At 44.8% G+C, this 16666-nt stretch overlaps 1 long non-coding RNA gene across 1 annotated transcript in view; it reads right to left on the reverse strand.

The window, feature by feature from the left end:
* LOC309522713 overlaps positions 1 to 16098 on the reverse strand; it is a 149227-nt gene extending 133129 nt beyond the window's left edge. Inside the window, exon 1 of the long non-coding RNA XR_014215163.1 lies at positions 15999 to 16098. This is a non-coding gene — a long non-coding RNA (uncharacterized lncRNA). The remainder of the gene's footprint in view (positions 1 to 15998) is intronic.
* Between the last annotated feature and the right edge of the window lie 568 nt (positions 16099 to 16666).

Genomic DNA, 16666 nt, shown 5'->3' on the forward strand with positions numbered 1-16666 from the left:
CTGCCTTCTTGCTCTCTTAACTTTTTAATTCATTTTTTAATGACAGAGTGGCCTTCTTATAAAGCAGTCAACATTTCCCAGTGAAAGTAGGCCACAGTAAAGTATCTCGCCTTTCATATGCTGATGATGCTATTTTAATTTGCAAGTTGGAAGGCGTAGGTTGTTAAGATGGTTTAGTTTGTGTTGCCACATTGAGTAACTGCAAATTAATTATGATAAAACTAAAAGTTCTTCAGTAAACACGAGGAAGTGTGTAATGGGAATCCAAGTTTCTTCATTTTGGTATTTAGGAATTGTACTCCATCAGTCATGTAACTGCTGTACTCAAAACTGAAGGACGGCTCTATCAGTAGAAAGAACATTTAATGGCCTCCTTAGTTTTTCATGAAACGAAGGATAAGATTCATATACATCTAGCCCAATAACTATATGAATCAAGAATTATTTCTCAGATATTGTATGGTGCCTCATTACCAGCAGTAATACACCTAGAGCCTTCAGAAAAAGTGCAAAACCAATTGCTACGTGGGTATTATTGGTACCAACCTCAATCAAACTAGCAGCCATTTATACTGACTTCAAAGTTATGGCTGTAAAAAATGGGGCAATTAGACAAACCCTCTAGTTTGGAGTAAAGATTATCTTCAATCTGGACTCTTCATATACAATATCCTCCTTTGAAGAGATGGGTTATGGCCCATGGAGACATAAAAATGCAGTTGATCATTTTAAACGTGGGTCTGTCAACATGGTTGTCGTTGTTGTTATTTTCTGGCTACCACGAAGCCAGATTTCCCACCTTGCAACGACACTGAGAAACAGAAAAGAGTCGCAGAGATAAGTGGATGTAAATCTAAATCATTCTGTCTTCCCCCCACCTCTGCGGCACCCAGTTATGTAAGGCATCTAATTGATGTAAAAGCTTTTTCTAAGCCCCAACTGAAAATTTTATCCCTTGTGGAATGGAACAGCCAAATTAATGGCATCCCTAGACAAATGTGAGCCTGCGCTTGTAATCCACAGACCATTGACGATCTTACTGACTTCATGTGAGGTATATGAAGATATTTGTATTAAATACATCCATCTATTGCTACCTTCTAAAATGGGATTATCCTCCTGAAATAAATTGCTGTCCCTTCTAAAAGGCACTAAGTATGTTACATTTAGAATGCACAATTCTAGGGCATACAAAAATAAATGAAAATGCCTGTGGATTACGATACTGATCCTGGCTCCCCCCGCCCCCCCCAGCAACATAATTTGATACTTTTAATATTTTTCCTTTGTAATATTTTATAAACTCTTATTAACGTGTAACATTGTTTCTGTAATAGATGGCCACATTTGTATAATGACAAGTGGCAACGTTGCAAAAAACAAAATTTGAATCCACGGAATGAATCTCAGGTTAAAGGCTTTTTGCAGTTTCTGTTGTTTTAAATCGACCTACATGAAGCCTGAGTTACATAACTCAAGGAGAGGGTGGTAACTCTTGGCTGTTTCTCAGTCGAAACCACCATTACCATCCTGGCTGAGGAATGGAGATGTACCCATCATTTTCTTGCCTGGAGCTAAGAGCAGAAGTTGGGGTGGGGTGGGTGCCGGATTTAGACTGCAGAAAGGGTTGCCTCTGAAGACGGTTTGGAATCAAGCGTTTATCAGGAGAAACTGGCCACTCTCCAGGCACCCGGCTTGATTCTCCGGTTGACCTCCCTGTCTGCATTCCCCGGCAAGATCCAGGCAAGGTCGCGATCGGCGATCCTCCCCAGCGTGAGGAGAACACACCACTCTTTCCTGCCCCCCCCCCCGGGCAGGGGAAAGAGATAGACAGAAACGTATTTACATGCCTTTATTTCTGTCTTTGCAGCGTTACAGAGAAACACGTCTGCTCTCTTCAAACTCCAACAGCAGAGAGACAAACTCCTCACATACTTCCTGTACAGCTCATATTACACTCTGAGCTAATTCCGGTGCTTTGCACTGTGAAAAGACTGTCCCTTTGTTTCCCACGGAACAGTCCCAACATTCCCATTATGTTTTGCTTTCCAGCTACCAGTAGCTCGTGGCCGCATTGCTTCTATATCGTAACAACTTTAGCTAGTGCAGATTTCAGTGGCCAGGTTGTTCACCAGGGCTAGATGGTTTGAGCATATTACACCGAACTTGGCCTGACTGCATTGGCTACCAATAAGTTAACAGGCCCAATTATAAGTGCTGGTTTTGACCTATAAATCCTTAAGCGGCTCAGGACCACAATTCCTCAAGGACCACCTCTCTCCATATGAACCTACCTGGACCCCAAGATTACCTTCTGAGGCCCTTCTTTGTGTGTCTCCTCCACGAGATGTCAGGAGGGTGGCAACACGAGAACGGGGCCTTCTCTGCAGTGGCCCCCCGTCTGTGGAATGCTCTCCCCAGGGAAGTTTGCCTGGCGCCTTCATTATACACCTTTAGGCGCCAGGCAAAAACTTTCCTCTTTAACCAGGCCTTTGGTTGACTGACACCCAATGCCTTTTTAATATGTGATTTTGAGGGGCAGGCATTATTGAGTTTTTATTTTTATTATGTATTTTGTGATTTTATCTTGTGAACCGCAGGTATAGGCTGGTTACAAATTTAATAAATGATAATAAAACAGCGGGTGGCACTGTGGTCTAAACCACTGAGCCTAGGACTTGCCGATCAGAAGGTCGGCAGTTTGAATCCCCGCAATGACGGGGTGAGCTCCCGCTGCTCAGTCCCTGCTCCTGCCAACCTAGCAGTTCAAAAGCACATCAAAGTGCAAGTAGATAAATAGGTACCACTCTGGCGGGAAGGAAAACGGCGTTTCCGTGCGCTGCTCTGGTTCGCCAGAAGCGGCTTAGTCATGCTGGCCACGTGACCCGGAAGCTGTACGCCGGCTCCCTCGGCCAATAAAGCGAGATGAGCGCTGCAACCCCAGAGTCATTTGCAACTGGACTTAACTGTCAGGGGTCCCTTTACCTTTACGTTTAATAAAACAACAAGAAAGCATTCCCCCCAGTGTACCACATCCCGTATTTGGAAAACTACTGGAGATCCGGCTTACACTCCTCCCTTGTCACATCTCGTTTGGCCATAAGATTAAGAACCCACTGAAGCAACTGAATGATTATATATCTGCTAATGAGATCCAGTAATTTTATGAGACAAATGTGACATAGTCGACTGCCTTTACTTCATCAAACTACTCTATCCTCTGGAAGCTCTAAGCTACAGATGGGCTCAGCTAAATTAAACTATTAGGCCTGGCTTATTCTTAGTGACTTATCATCACTGCATCAATACAGATAATGACTCTACCCCCTGCAGCCCATGCGCCGTTTGAGCTATAAAGCATAATTATGATCTTTCACAACAAACTGTCAAATGCTTATTTTAAAAGGCTCGTTTTTCATATTGGAAATGTGCTCTTAGTAATATGTTAAAATATTCCTGCTTTCGTACGGAGTAAATGTCTCTCTGCCTGAGGGTTCCGTGCAGCTTTGAGGAAACTGAATTATAGCGGCAAACATCCAGCAGACATACACCTGCTCAGCTTCCATTGTGATATACTGGGCATGCACACACACATATACCTCTGGCAACTGTTGCTGCACTGTACTGTGTCCAGTTCTGGGCACCACAATTCAAGAAGGACACTGACAAACTGGAACGTGTCCAGAGGAGGGCAACCAAAATGGTTAAAGGCCTGGAAACGATGCCTTATGAGGAACGGCTAAGGGAGCTGGGCATGTTTAGCCTGGAGAAGAGGAGGTTAAGGGGTGATATGATAGCCATGTTCAAATATATAAAAGGATGTCACATAGAGGAGGGAGAAAGGTTGTTTTCTGCTGCTCCCGAGAAGCGGACACGGAGCAATGGATCCAAACTACAAGAAAGAAGATTCCACCTAAACATGAGGAAGAACTTCCTGACAGTAAGAGCTGTTTGACAGTGGAATTTGCTGCCAAGGAGTGTGGTGGAGTCTCCTCCTTTGGAGGTCTTTAAGCAGAGGCTTGACAACCATATGTCAGGAGTGCTCTGATGGTGTTTCCTGCTTGGCAGGGGGTTGGACTCGATGGCCCTTGTGGTCTCTTCCAACTCTATGATTCTATGATTCTATGCATGGAATGAGGTCTTCTCGTGCAACAGGACTTTCCTCCCAGTCCTCCCCCCCCCATGTGTGGGAGAGAGGGGGAAGGCCCACTGTGTGAGTAGACCTCACCCCCTGTGCACATAGTTCACTCTGTTGAATTCCACCCTCCGTTGTTAACATGCCCTCCGACGTTTGTCCGACGAAAACAGGGACATCCTATCCTACATCAGGAAGTTTCTTCCATGCTTGATCTCGCTGAACACATAGACGTCACGTACGCTTCTACAGCAGTCACCTTGAGCCAATTACAACCTCTCTGCCGAATCTACTTCCCAGGATTGTAGCAAAGAAAACATGTACAAGGCTAGGGATAACGTACAACACCTTCAACAGATAAATGGAATGAAATAAAATGTTAGTGTTAAGCTGCCTTGAGTCCTTGTCAGGGAAAAAGGTGGGATATGGAGGTGCTACTACTAGTACTACTGGTACTACTAGTGTTGTTGTCACTGAATATTTTCATTCTACTCTTCCTGAAACCACACTGCCTTGTGCAAGAAGCCCAGGCTGGTATATTTCATCATCTCTGTTGCTTTCTTGAATGCAGCATTTTAATCAATGGCACACAGTTGACTGAATAATCAATTTTTCATTACTACTGATGACTCTTTTAGATAGTTCATGAGAGAATAGGGCATTCATAATTAAGCATAATCAACTCTGATGCTGTGTTTGTAAGAAGAGATTTATTGTGTTGTCAGCTACATGCTGTGAAATTCCTGGAAGAATCTTGAATTTTAGCAATGCTAGGAAACTAAAATACGTGTCTCTCAGCTGTGCCATTTAGACCGCCTCAGTGTCTTTATTATATAGAATGGCGAAACTGTAGAAAAATCGGAGAGTGAGAGATCAAGAGATCACCTGGGGTCTTTGAGTAGTTCAGTTTTGGAAGAGGTGAGTTGAGAAACTTGTGTTTGGATTAGGGAAACTATCTGCATGATACTAAGAGTGATATTCCAGACAGGAAAGTCTGGAATATTTTTTAAATGTTAAAAACAACTGCAGAAAAGTCTGAACTGTATCAAGAGTGAGGCAAAGTTATCAAGCTTTCCCCCTGTACTGTTTCCCCAATCTAAATTGTCCGCTGAAGTTGCTATGGCCTCATGAGGGAAAACATGTAGCAAATATATACAGACATTCACCACTGCTGTGGTCAAGGCATCCTTAGACTCCAACAAGAGTCCAAGACACTCTTTCTGCTTCTCTCACCACAAGGCGCAAGCAAGAGACTCACAACAAGTTACAACAAGTCACACAGAACCGTTGTTATCAGTACTTCCTGTCACACTGTGCATGTCCAAAGAACAGTTCCCACAGAAAATGTCCTTGTATAGACAAACAAATCTGTCTTCTGCTGCTTCTTGAACCTTCTTCTCTGTTCTTCTCCGTTTCTGGAACAAATGATTCTCTCTCTCACAAGAGAGAATATCCAACAGTTTTAATAGTCTCACATTTGTGTGAGGCTTATTATCGTTACCTTTGATCAGCCTCCCCTGAAGGTCAGTGCCAACACGAGTGGTGACTGTGGGAATATCCTACTGTGCTGTCAGAAGGTCAGCGGTTCAAATCCCCATGACAGGGTGAGCTCCCGTTGCTCTGTCCCAGCTCCTGCCAACCTAGCAACTCAAAATCATGCCAGTGCAAGTAGATAAATAGGTACCACTGCAGTGGGAAGGTAAACAACATTTCTGTGCGCTCTGGCTTTTGTCACAGTGTCCCGTTGCGCCAGAAGCGGTTTAGTCATGCTGGCCACATGACCCAGAAAGCTGTCTTTGGACAAACGTTGGCTCCCTCGGCCTGAAAGTGAGATGAGTGCCACAACCCCATAGTCACCTTTGACTGCACTTAACCTTCTAGGGGTCCTTTGCCTTTTTACCTTTTTACATTCCAAGTTAGTGATCAGTGATTCAACCGTGAGCCGATCCACCGTTCCTCAGACCATGTGGTGGGCTGGACTAAATAACCCAGAGATGCATTTTAAATAAAAGGACACATTCTACTCATGTAAAAACACACTGATTCCTGGACCGTCCGTGGGCCGGATTGAGAAGGTGAATGGGCTGCATCCGTCCCACGGGCGTTAGGTTGCCTACCTCTGTTCCAAGTGGTTACATGAATCTTGACAACATGGACCACACCCAGTATGAGTTGGCTTTGCAGCTACTTGAGGGGTTTTCTGCAGCTGACACTTGCCTCCACCTTGAACTGAGCTTGCTCACTGTACCTTCATATACACTCCACAATTGTCAATGGTAAACGCAACCGTTCTTGGGGCGTAGGTCTATCTGTCTATCTTTCTTAAAAGCACCCGCTCTTACGAGCGATGCACACTGAAAGATATGTATGCCTATTATACTTTCAAAACAGAGTGAAGATAATAACAATGGGGAGCTGTATCCCAAATGATCCCATTATAAGGAACAGTAAATGTTAATATATGCCATGTGCAGTGCAGACGCTCATAAAAATAAGTAACAAGGAAGCACTTCATATACTATTGAAATATTATACACGATGGATGTTATTAGAACAAAAGTATATATATCTGTGGAACAATTTATAGTCTTGTCAGCACGGGACTATACTTCGCGGGAATGAAAGGCACAAGGATAAAAGGCATAATCTAGACCTTTTTTCTGCAAATGGCACATTTATTCATACCTGCTGAATAACTGGCAGTGCTGCATCCTTTGAGCTGTAGAAATGGCTCTTGTGTTGACAGCATGCAATCTCAAGCCAAGAACTGGTCAAGGAATTAATAACTGCTGGAGTTCATAATCACCTAGTCCAGAATATGAGACTGTCCAGCTCATAACGTTCAAGGTTGTACTATGAACTGAGCGCCATTTCCCCCGGGAGTTCTTACGCAGCTTTGCAAGCAAAATGAGATTGTTCAAATGTGTCACGCTGCTTTGCAGGTTGTAAGTGCAAAAGTCGCGTTAGCTTCTTATTTTTGTTGAAACTCTTATGGAGCATCATCGATTGCATGGAACTACGTGTGACAAAGCTTTGTAAGCACGTGAACAAAATGTTTTTTTAATGTTAGCCCCTCATTGTTTGCTGTGAACTGTGTGACCGGACAGGCTTTTGTTTGTGGTGTATCTTCTCACTATTTGAGTAATTCCTAACAATTGCTTTTTATTAACTTGTGTGTGGTGTGTGTGTGTGTGTGTGTGTGTGAGAGAGAGAGAGAGAGAGAGAGAGAGAGAGAGAGACCCTGCTTTAAAATACTGTTACACAGCACCCAAATCTCTGAGTGGTGTGAGATTACAGGGGTTATTCAGGGTTTATGTTTCCTTTGGAAATGAGGCACAGCAGAGGCTGTGGTGTCTTTATGATATATGGTTTATTTTCACCTATATACAGTACAACCTGCGCCTACGATGGAGAACATTTCCCAGCATTACACTACAAGAGGGTCTCTTGCTTTTCTCATAGATGCAGCAGCCTTATATACGAAAGAGAAATCAGCCATGCTTTCTGTCTCCTTTCTACAGTCTGTCACAGTTTTGCTAGTACATCACTGCCAACTGTAATCCCAAAAACTAACACTGGCCTTCAGTTTTACCAACTAAAACCAGGGCCCATTTGGCTGTCTGGCACTGAATCTCGCTGTGCTCCATCTGTTTACTTTTCGTCAGGTTAACAACTCAGACATTATCAAGTGAAGCTGCCCTGTGTTATTCCAACCCTTGCTAGATCCAAGAGTTCAGGGTGGGGTTTGCTTAAATTCAGATTTAGGGTAGTCTGACGCCCTCCACAAACTCACAACAATACTGTTACATGCCCCCCAAAACTCTAAGCAGTGTGAGATTCCAGGGGTGCCAGGCATACTTACCAGGGTCTGTGTTTCCATTTGGACAGTGAGGCACAGCAGAGACTGTGGTGTCTTTATTATATACGATTCATTTATGCATATATATGCAACCTGAGCCTACTGTGGAAGTTTTCAAAGCATTACGCTCGAAGCAGGTTCTGTGTGTCCCATGGCTGCAATGTTGGATTCAAATCTACTAGAAACTAGCTTTCCTTTAGCTGACATCCTCCTCCACTGTAATTCTGCCCCTCCTGAAACTCCAGTTTTTTGTCTCCTGTTCGTTTCAGTGTGGGGGTGGAGGTGGGGGGTGAAATCCCAAATGGCTCTCAGCCATTGCTGAAGCAATTCCCAAGGATACTACAATAATGGTATATGCATATGGTACCGTACAGCTGCACTGACATTATAAATTGGGAGAGAATTCTCAGAAGTTTTTTGTCTGGATCAAGACAAGGAGAATTGGCTTTCAGTCAAAATTGGCTTTGACAGGGTTGAGTGTCTCCGAAACACAGTCTGAAAGGAAGATATAACTATACACCAAGGCTGTAACATTTTCAGTTCGGCTCACCGGAGAGTGAGGCTGTTGCTTTCAATAGGCTGAAGCTGAAGATAGATGTAAATTTAAAGAAAGCTTGGAGCATTTCTTCAGATACTTGTGTCAAGGTGAACTGTCAGACGTTCAGCAAACCAAATGCTGGCTGAAACCCTTCCATGTTCCTATCCTCTACCCAGTGCTTTTTTTGGGGGGGGGGAAACAGGGGGACATGTACCCCTAAACATTTTTGTGTTGCCCTGTCTGACAGAGTGACATGCCAGCTGTCTCTGCAGTTGCAGTGCGGACTGCAGCTCCGTCATTCTCCCCGCCGGTGTCCAGGGAGGGGAGTCTGGGATGGCCATGGTGGAAATGATGGCGCAGCTCCTTCTCCTCTTGCAGGGCTAGAGCCACATGGCAAGCACTCCCCCCTCCTTGCTCAAGCTGACTCCTGCAGCGCCATCGCCTCAAGTCCCTCATTTGTGGGTTGGCAGGGAAGGAAAGGGGCGAGGGGGAGGGGGAGCAGCCAAAATGAGAGTAAGGTAAAGGTAAAGGGACCCCTGACCATTAGGTCCAGTCGTGGCCGACTCTGGGGTTGCGGCGCTCATCTCAATTTACTGGCCGAGGGAGCCGGCGTACAGCTTCCGGGTCATGTGGCCAGCATGACTAAGCCGCTTTTGGTGAACCAGAGCAGCGCACGGAAACGCTGTTTACCTTCCCACTGGAGTGGTACCTATTTATCTACTTGCACTTTGACGTGCCTTCGAACTGCTAGGTTGGCAGGAAAAGGGACCGAGCAACAGGCGCTCACCCCGTCACGGGATTTGAACTGCCAACCTTCTGATCGGCAAGTCCTAGGCTCTGTGGTTTAACTCACAGCGCCACCTGCGTCCCTAAAATGAGAGTACCCCTAAACACTTTTTAAGAAAAAAGCACTGCCTCTACCTGATATCTCTTCTTCCTACCACTTTTGCTGCAGCCCCCTCTTCATTTGATACCCACTGCAGACAATTTGGGCACCTGGTATTGGGGTGCCTTTGAAGAAGCAGTGTCAGTGATGGAACCAAGTGGGGAGGGAGGAGGCAAGTCTGAAGAGCTTCAGCTATCACTTGATTTCCTGGTACATCTGAGTGTTTTATTTGAAGTGGGAATCAGAGCAAGGCTGAGAATGAGGTTTTTTTTTTTTTAAAAAAAATCTTATATTTTTGTGCTACCCTCTGCATACAGTGGGCTACGTAACTACATCAATCCTGGTCTTCTTTTAAATCCTTTAGAAGATTTTTATTTTTATTTAATCTACATAGCTTTTACGTGCACCTGCCATAGTGAACTTGCCATGTGAGTCATGAGCACAAATCACCAGTGTGTGCAAACCAAATTGTGTAGATTATGCTCACACCTCTTAGCAACTAAATTCACACAAATGGCTCACTAGGCATACCCTCTACCAGAAACAATAAATAAAATAAAATAAGCCCCATAAGCATTTGTGCAAGTACGCGTTCAGTTCCAACATGGAATTGTTTATGTATTATTTATAGTATTCATAAGCTGTAAAAGGCACCAAATATGATATACAACAATAAAACCAATAATTCATCTAAGTGTGCCTGAGCAATCCTGCAGGGTGATGTACAATGGGGGACATTGCAATTCCACAGGTGCAAACAGTTATCCCAGACCTGCGTTCTATCACATTCTATCTGCTTTACTTCCAACCAAGGGAAAAATATTACCAGTGGCTGGATGAAGCAACTCCTGCACAAACTAGTCTGGGGAGCTAAAAATAAATATCCTATTGGGAGCAAAGGAAAGCACCTGCAGTTGAATGCACATTAGATGCATGTCTCATTGAAAGCAATGGACAGCATCTACATTTGTATGCACTTCCAATTTATGCTTGCGGTTTCTAAAAGCAAGGATATCAGAGATGCCCCGTGGAGTTTCCATAGAAATCAGAGACCGTTGGGTGGAAAGCAGAAAGCACCACGGAAATAAGACGGCTAGCTTGTGCACATCACAATTTCAACGAACAACAACACCACTGAAAGCAATGGCAATAAAACAAATAAAACATTATATTCAACAATATCTTTATCAGCAACTGCCGGCCAAGTCCTTTTGAAATTAAAAGCAATTATAAAAAGATGGCAGTAGCCAAGTTTAACAAAAGAGGCCAAGCTAATTTCGTTTGCCTTTGCTGAGAAGGTTGCCTGATGGAGAAAGCCCCGTTCCTTACATTTAGAAGCACAGATTCATAGATTTATAGAGTCCAACCTTCCAGCAATGCAGGAATCTTACCTGAAGCATCCATGACAGATGGCCACCTGACCTCTGCTTAAAAACCTCCAAGGAAGGAGAGTCCACCACCTTTCAAGGAAGTCCATTCCACTGTTTAATGGTTCTTTCCATCAGAAAGTTCTTCCTGGTGTTTAGTTGAAATCTTCTTTCTTCTAACTTGAAGTCCTTGGTTTGGGTCCTGCCCTCTGGAGCCAAGAGAAAAGAAACTTGCTCCATCTTCCATGTGACAGCCCTTTAGATATTTGAAGGCACGTGAGGTTTGGTGTTTATAGGGTTAACCTCTATGTGTCCTGCATCTGGGGAGGAGCTTCCTACATCTGGGAGCTGAGTTCTTTGTCTGTGGAGTTACTTTCACTTCTCAACGGAGAAGAAGCAGAGACACACGCAATGGCTGCTGTCTCTGACGGTGTTTGTTATTTTATCTGTCTGATGTAAATAAAAGCTGTTTAGTTTAGAAAGAAACAGTGTATGAAGAAGAAGAAGAAGAAGAAGAAAAAGAAGAGGAGGAGTTTGGATTTGATATCCCGCTTTATCACTACCCGAAGGAGTCTCAAAGCAGCTAACAATCTCCTTTCCCTTCCTCCCCCACAACAAACACTCTGTGAGGTGAGTGGGGCTGAGAGACTTCAGAGAAGTGTGACTAGCCCAAGGTCACCCAGCAGCTGCAGGTGGAGGAGCGGAGACGCGAACCCAGTTCCCCAAATTACAAGTCTACCACTCTTAACCACTACACCACACTGGCTCTCTCTTCACTCACACATCAAGCACGCACTGCTTCTCTGCTACTGGCTGGAAATTCTGGAGCAGTGGAAACGTACCGGACCCAGTCAGCTTATCAAACAAGGCAGCTATCATATCTTCTCTCAGTCTCCTCTTTGCCTGGAAAAGAGGCACGGGACAAGTGGTGTCATGAATGAGCCAGCTCCCAGTGAAGGTTTGCAGCCAGCTCTCAGGGAAGGTTTACAGCCAGCTCCCAGTGTAGGTTTGCAGACCATTGAAGAAAGCAGCCAGGAACAGAGAGGGTTAACTGCCATACAGGATGAGCATCGGCTGGTGCCAACTCCCCTTCCCCTTGGAATGCCTGTTGATAAGGGAATGGCTGAGAGCGGGCGGGAACCCAGCTAATGCTCTCAGGAAGTGCAAACTGGCGGGAACAGAGAAGGAAGAAGTGGTCCTACTATAAAAAGCAGGTGACGGAGAGCAGCAATTAACCCATTCAAACACAGTTAGTGGCTGCTAGAGCAATTAATATAGTTTCTAAAGATAGTCTAAGCATAATCAGAAGGCAGCTGGTGGCTATTTCTTTGCCGACAAAGCAATGATTGGAACTCTAAGATGTTCTTGACTCAGGAGCGCTTGTCAGGCTTTATGAATGTGAACAAGTCAATACACAAGGAGGGAAATCAGAGACAAGTGTGCTACTCCTGCTATTTCAGTCGCCTTCCAAATCATGGAAGGAGATGGTGTGAAGTGGGGAGCTTTGAGAATCTGCGGAGGCTCCCAGTATGCTGTGGAACGCTCGAAAAATCAAAATGCTCAGGGAAGGCTCCCCACTTCACAGACTTCATATTGCATAGGTGATATGAGGCAAGGTGAGGCAATTGTCTTGGATGGCAGGATCCACAGGGGAGCAGATCCAGCCTGCAAAGAATGCATCTCCCACTGGTGCTGCTTCTGCTTCTACAATAGCAGCAACAGCTGTGGTGCACGCCTTGGAGATCTGCTAGCTCCTCAGCAGCTCCCCTCCCAATGCTGCCTTTGGTCCATGTCGCCTTGGGGCAAAAAGGAGGCGCTGGTGGTCTCCTCCCACCCTTGTTCCCAATGTAGATCCTTATTCCTCCCTTGTTCCTGATGTCGATCTTCACTCACCCCTTCTTCTCTGGTGGGGAGGGAGAATTTTGTGGTTTGCCTCAGGTGACAAAATGTCTTGGGCCGGCCCTGTTGTAAGGTGTCTGAAATGGTAACGAAAGGGAGGTGTGGAGCTAGGCCCTTGCACGACAGTGTTTTGGATTTTTGGGTGACATGAGTACAGATTTCCTAGCAGCCTATATTTGTATTCCTTTCGCTGAGTAGGAATACTACATCTTGAGAGCCTGTGTGGTGTAGTGGTTAAGAGCGGTAGACTCATAATCTGGTGAACTGGGTTCGCTTCCCCACTCCTCCACATCATACAATGGTACCTTGGGTTACGAACTTAATTCGTTCCAGAGGTCCGTTCTTAACCCGAAACCATTCTTAACCTGAGGTTCCACTTTAGCTAATGGGGCCTCCCGCTGCTGCCGCACCACCAGTGTGTGATTTCCGATCTCATCCTGGGGCAAAGTTCACAACCTGGAGCAACAACTTCTGGGTTAACGGAGTTCATAACCCAAAGTGTTTGTAACCCGAAGTGTTTGTAACGTGAAGCATTTGTAACCTGAGGTACCACTGTATTTGGAAGAGGTTTATTTTGTCCACCACTGGCAATGCACAGCAAGAGAAAATGTCAGGTTCCTGCGCCCATTCCCTCTGCTTACTCAGATGCATGTCTCACTGAATTTAAGTAAATATGATGATGAGGATGATGTTTGTTAGATTTCTTTCCCATCCTTCTGCCCAAAGGAGCCCAGGGCAATAAGCATAAAAATGTTAGAACAGTACAATTAAAACAACAACAGCAACAAAACATTTGAAACATTTGAAAACATTTTAAAGCCACCTGAAGCATTAAAAACACTTAGAGCATCTAAAAACATTTAAAAGCAATCACACACACACACACACACACACACACACACACACACCACTTATTAATTACACAGGTGCCATGGCTAGTGCCTTTCAACCACCAAATGTCTGGGTAAACAGAGCTGTTTTTGAATTAAATCTCCCGGAAGTCAATAGTGAGGGAGACAGACACACCTCAACAGGGAGGGAGTTCCACAAAAAGGGAACTACCACTGAGAACTACCACTACTCAGGTCAATGCCAACCAGACCTCCCCTGCCAGTTGGAGGGCCTGAGATGATTGAAATAGACATAGGTTTCACACATAACCCTTTGCACATTTTCTTGGACTACGTTCAATTTCAGTCGCCTCAAATTATTAGATTCTAAGTCATTTTCCGTTCCTTCCACTGGGTCAGTCAGATGCGGATCATTTCTTACTCTAGAATATTAATGCTTTGGACATTCATGATATATTGACCCATAAAATGGTGGAGGTTGAAAGTGCCCGGAGGGGAGGATGGTAATAGAATGAACTGAAAACAAAAGTCAACAATCCTGGAATTAAATAGCACAGAGGTGTATAAATCAAAAAGCAGGTGCAGGACAGAACAAAGCCAAAAGCTTGCTGGCTGGGGAGGAAAACAGAAGCAATGGAAGAATGTCTGCACCTACTCAGAGCTATTCTCAAAGCAATAAAACCACAGTCCCTAACTAGATGAGCGGCTGTAAGGAAAGGAAGCCAACAAGGGCACTAGCAAGGCAACACTCTCTTGAGTTATGCTCCCATTCTTTTCCTTCCTTATTCCATATGTCATCTACCTGTCACAGTGGCCTTTCACTCAGTCATTACTTCTAGGTCTGTTTCCTCCTCACACACACAAACAAACCTTTCAGGACACATCCCTATGTTATTTAGGTATCAATTAATTCATTAATAGTAGGGTTGCCATATTTCAATAGTTTTGTTGTTGTTGTTGAACTCTTTCAACAAAATAAATAAAAATAAAATTTAGTTTTTGAACTATTTTTAATGAAATTCAACAGAATCTACACTACTGACATGGACTGGTAGTGTCCGGATTTCCCCGAACATTTCAGTCATTTCTGCCCAGATGCTGTTTGCGAGGGCTGACTACCGGCTGTGTCGGGGAAATTGTGGGTGTATAACAACCCTAATAATAATAATAAATTTTATTTATATCCCGCCCTCCCCAGCCGAAGCCGGGCTCAGGGCAGCTAACAACACTAAAATAGTGCAACATTATAAAAACATCATAAGAATTAATTAAAATTAATTAATTAAAACCCTAATTAATAGCGAAGATAATGTCTGCTTCAGCAAGCATTAGCAGACCTTCCAAGTGTCCCCATTTTCCAAGAATTGTCTCAGATTTACAGAACCCATCCTGGTTTCTGATTTGATCTCAGAATGTCCTGCTGTTCCTTAGGACATCCCTATTTTCATCAGAGGATATGGAGTTATGTGACCCCCCAAACCAAGGAGATAAGTAACTATAGAACCTTTAGAAGACATCTGAAGGCAGCCCTATATAGGGAAGGTTTATTAAATATTTAATGTTTTGTTACGTTTTTACATATGTTGGAAGCAACCCAGAGTGTCTGGGGCAACTCAGTCAGAAGGGCGGAGTATGATGATGATGATGATGATGATGATTAAATAGGACACCCCTATTTTCATCAGAGAACCTTTTAATGAGGGTGAAAGAGGAGAGCGCAAAATATGGTCTGAAGCTCAACATCAAAGAAACGAAGATCCTGGCCACTGGGCCCATCACCTCCTGGCAAATAGAAGGGGAAGAAATGGAGGCAGTGAAAGATTTTACTTTCTTGGGTTCCATGATCACTGCAAATGGTGACAGCAGCCACGGAATTAAAAGACGCCTGCTTCTTGGGAGAAAAGCACTGACAAACCTAGACAGCATCTTAAAAAGCAGAGACATCACCTTGCCAACAAAGGTCTGCATAGGCGCCGACTCCATGGGGCTTGAGGGGGCTCGAGCCCCCTCGAAATTTTTTTTTGGGGGGCTCAGCCCCCCCAATAATTTCGGGCGCCCTTCCAGCAGAGCGCCGCCGCCGTCCCCTGCCTCCTCCCCACCTGCTCCTTCGCCAGCCAGCCAGCCAGCCGCGCGCCCTAATGGCGGGGGCTCCTGCCTCGCTGCTTCGCAGCACCACCGCCACTGCCAAGGCACTGCCGGAAATCCCGCGAGAACAGGGGAATCCCGACTGGCCACACCTCCCAGCCAGCCAATCGGCTGGCTGGGGGGGCGTGGCTTGCCCTATTTAGGGCCGGAGCCACTATTTGCATATTCATGAGCTTATTTATTATTCATGAGCTTTCCCGGCCCCCCCCCAATATTTTTTCTAAGTCCGCGTCCCTGAAGGTCCGTATAGTTCAAGCTATGGTTTTCTCAGTAGTGATGTATGGAAGTGAGAGCTGGACCATAAAGAAGGCTGATCACCAAAGAATTGATGCTTTTGAATTATGGTGCTGGAGGAGACTCTTGAGAGTCCCATGGACTGCAAGAAGATCAAACCTCTCCATTCTGAAGGAAATCAGCCCTGAATGCTCACTGGAAGGAAAGATTGTGAAGCTGCGGCTCCAAGACTTTGGCCACCTCATGAGAAGAGAAGACTCCCTGGAAAAGACCCTGATGTTGGGAAAGATGGAGGGCACAAGGAGAAGGGGACGACAGAGGACGAGATGGTGGGACAGTGTTCTTGAAGCTACCAGCATGAGTTTGACCAAACTGCGGGAGGCAGTGGAAGACAGGAGGGCCTGGCGTGCTCTGGTCCAGGGGGTCACAAAGAGGCAGACACAACTAAATGACTAAACAACAACATTTTCATCAGAGAAATGTTGGAGAGTATGCATTAGGCAGAGTGTGGTCTAGTTCTCTGGGGCAAACTAGATGTGACAGATGAGAGCAGCCACTGTTTTTCTTTCTACTCTTCTGTCCATTCTCCAGTCTTTGTGTTCAACCCGGTCACTTCTCTTTCTACTTTTGCAGCTTATTTTTTCCGGCAACAGCGTAACTGTCCATGAACTGCAAAGGCAAACTTACATTCTGTTGACACCAAGCCTCTCTCCAGCCATGTGCCTAATGCTACTTAGCTTCAGAATATTTTG

This window comes from Podarcis vaucheri (genome assembly GCF_965113315.1).
Source record: "Podarcis vaucheri genome assembly, chromosome: 17".
Taxonomy (NCBI): domain Eukaryota; kingdom Metazoa; phylum Chordata; class Lepidosauria; order Squamata; family Lacertidae; genus Podarcis; species Podarcis vaucheri.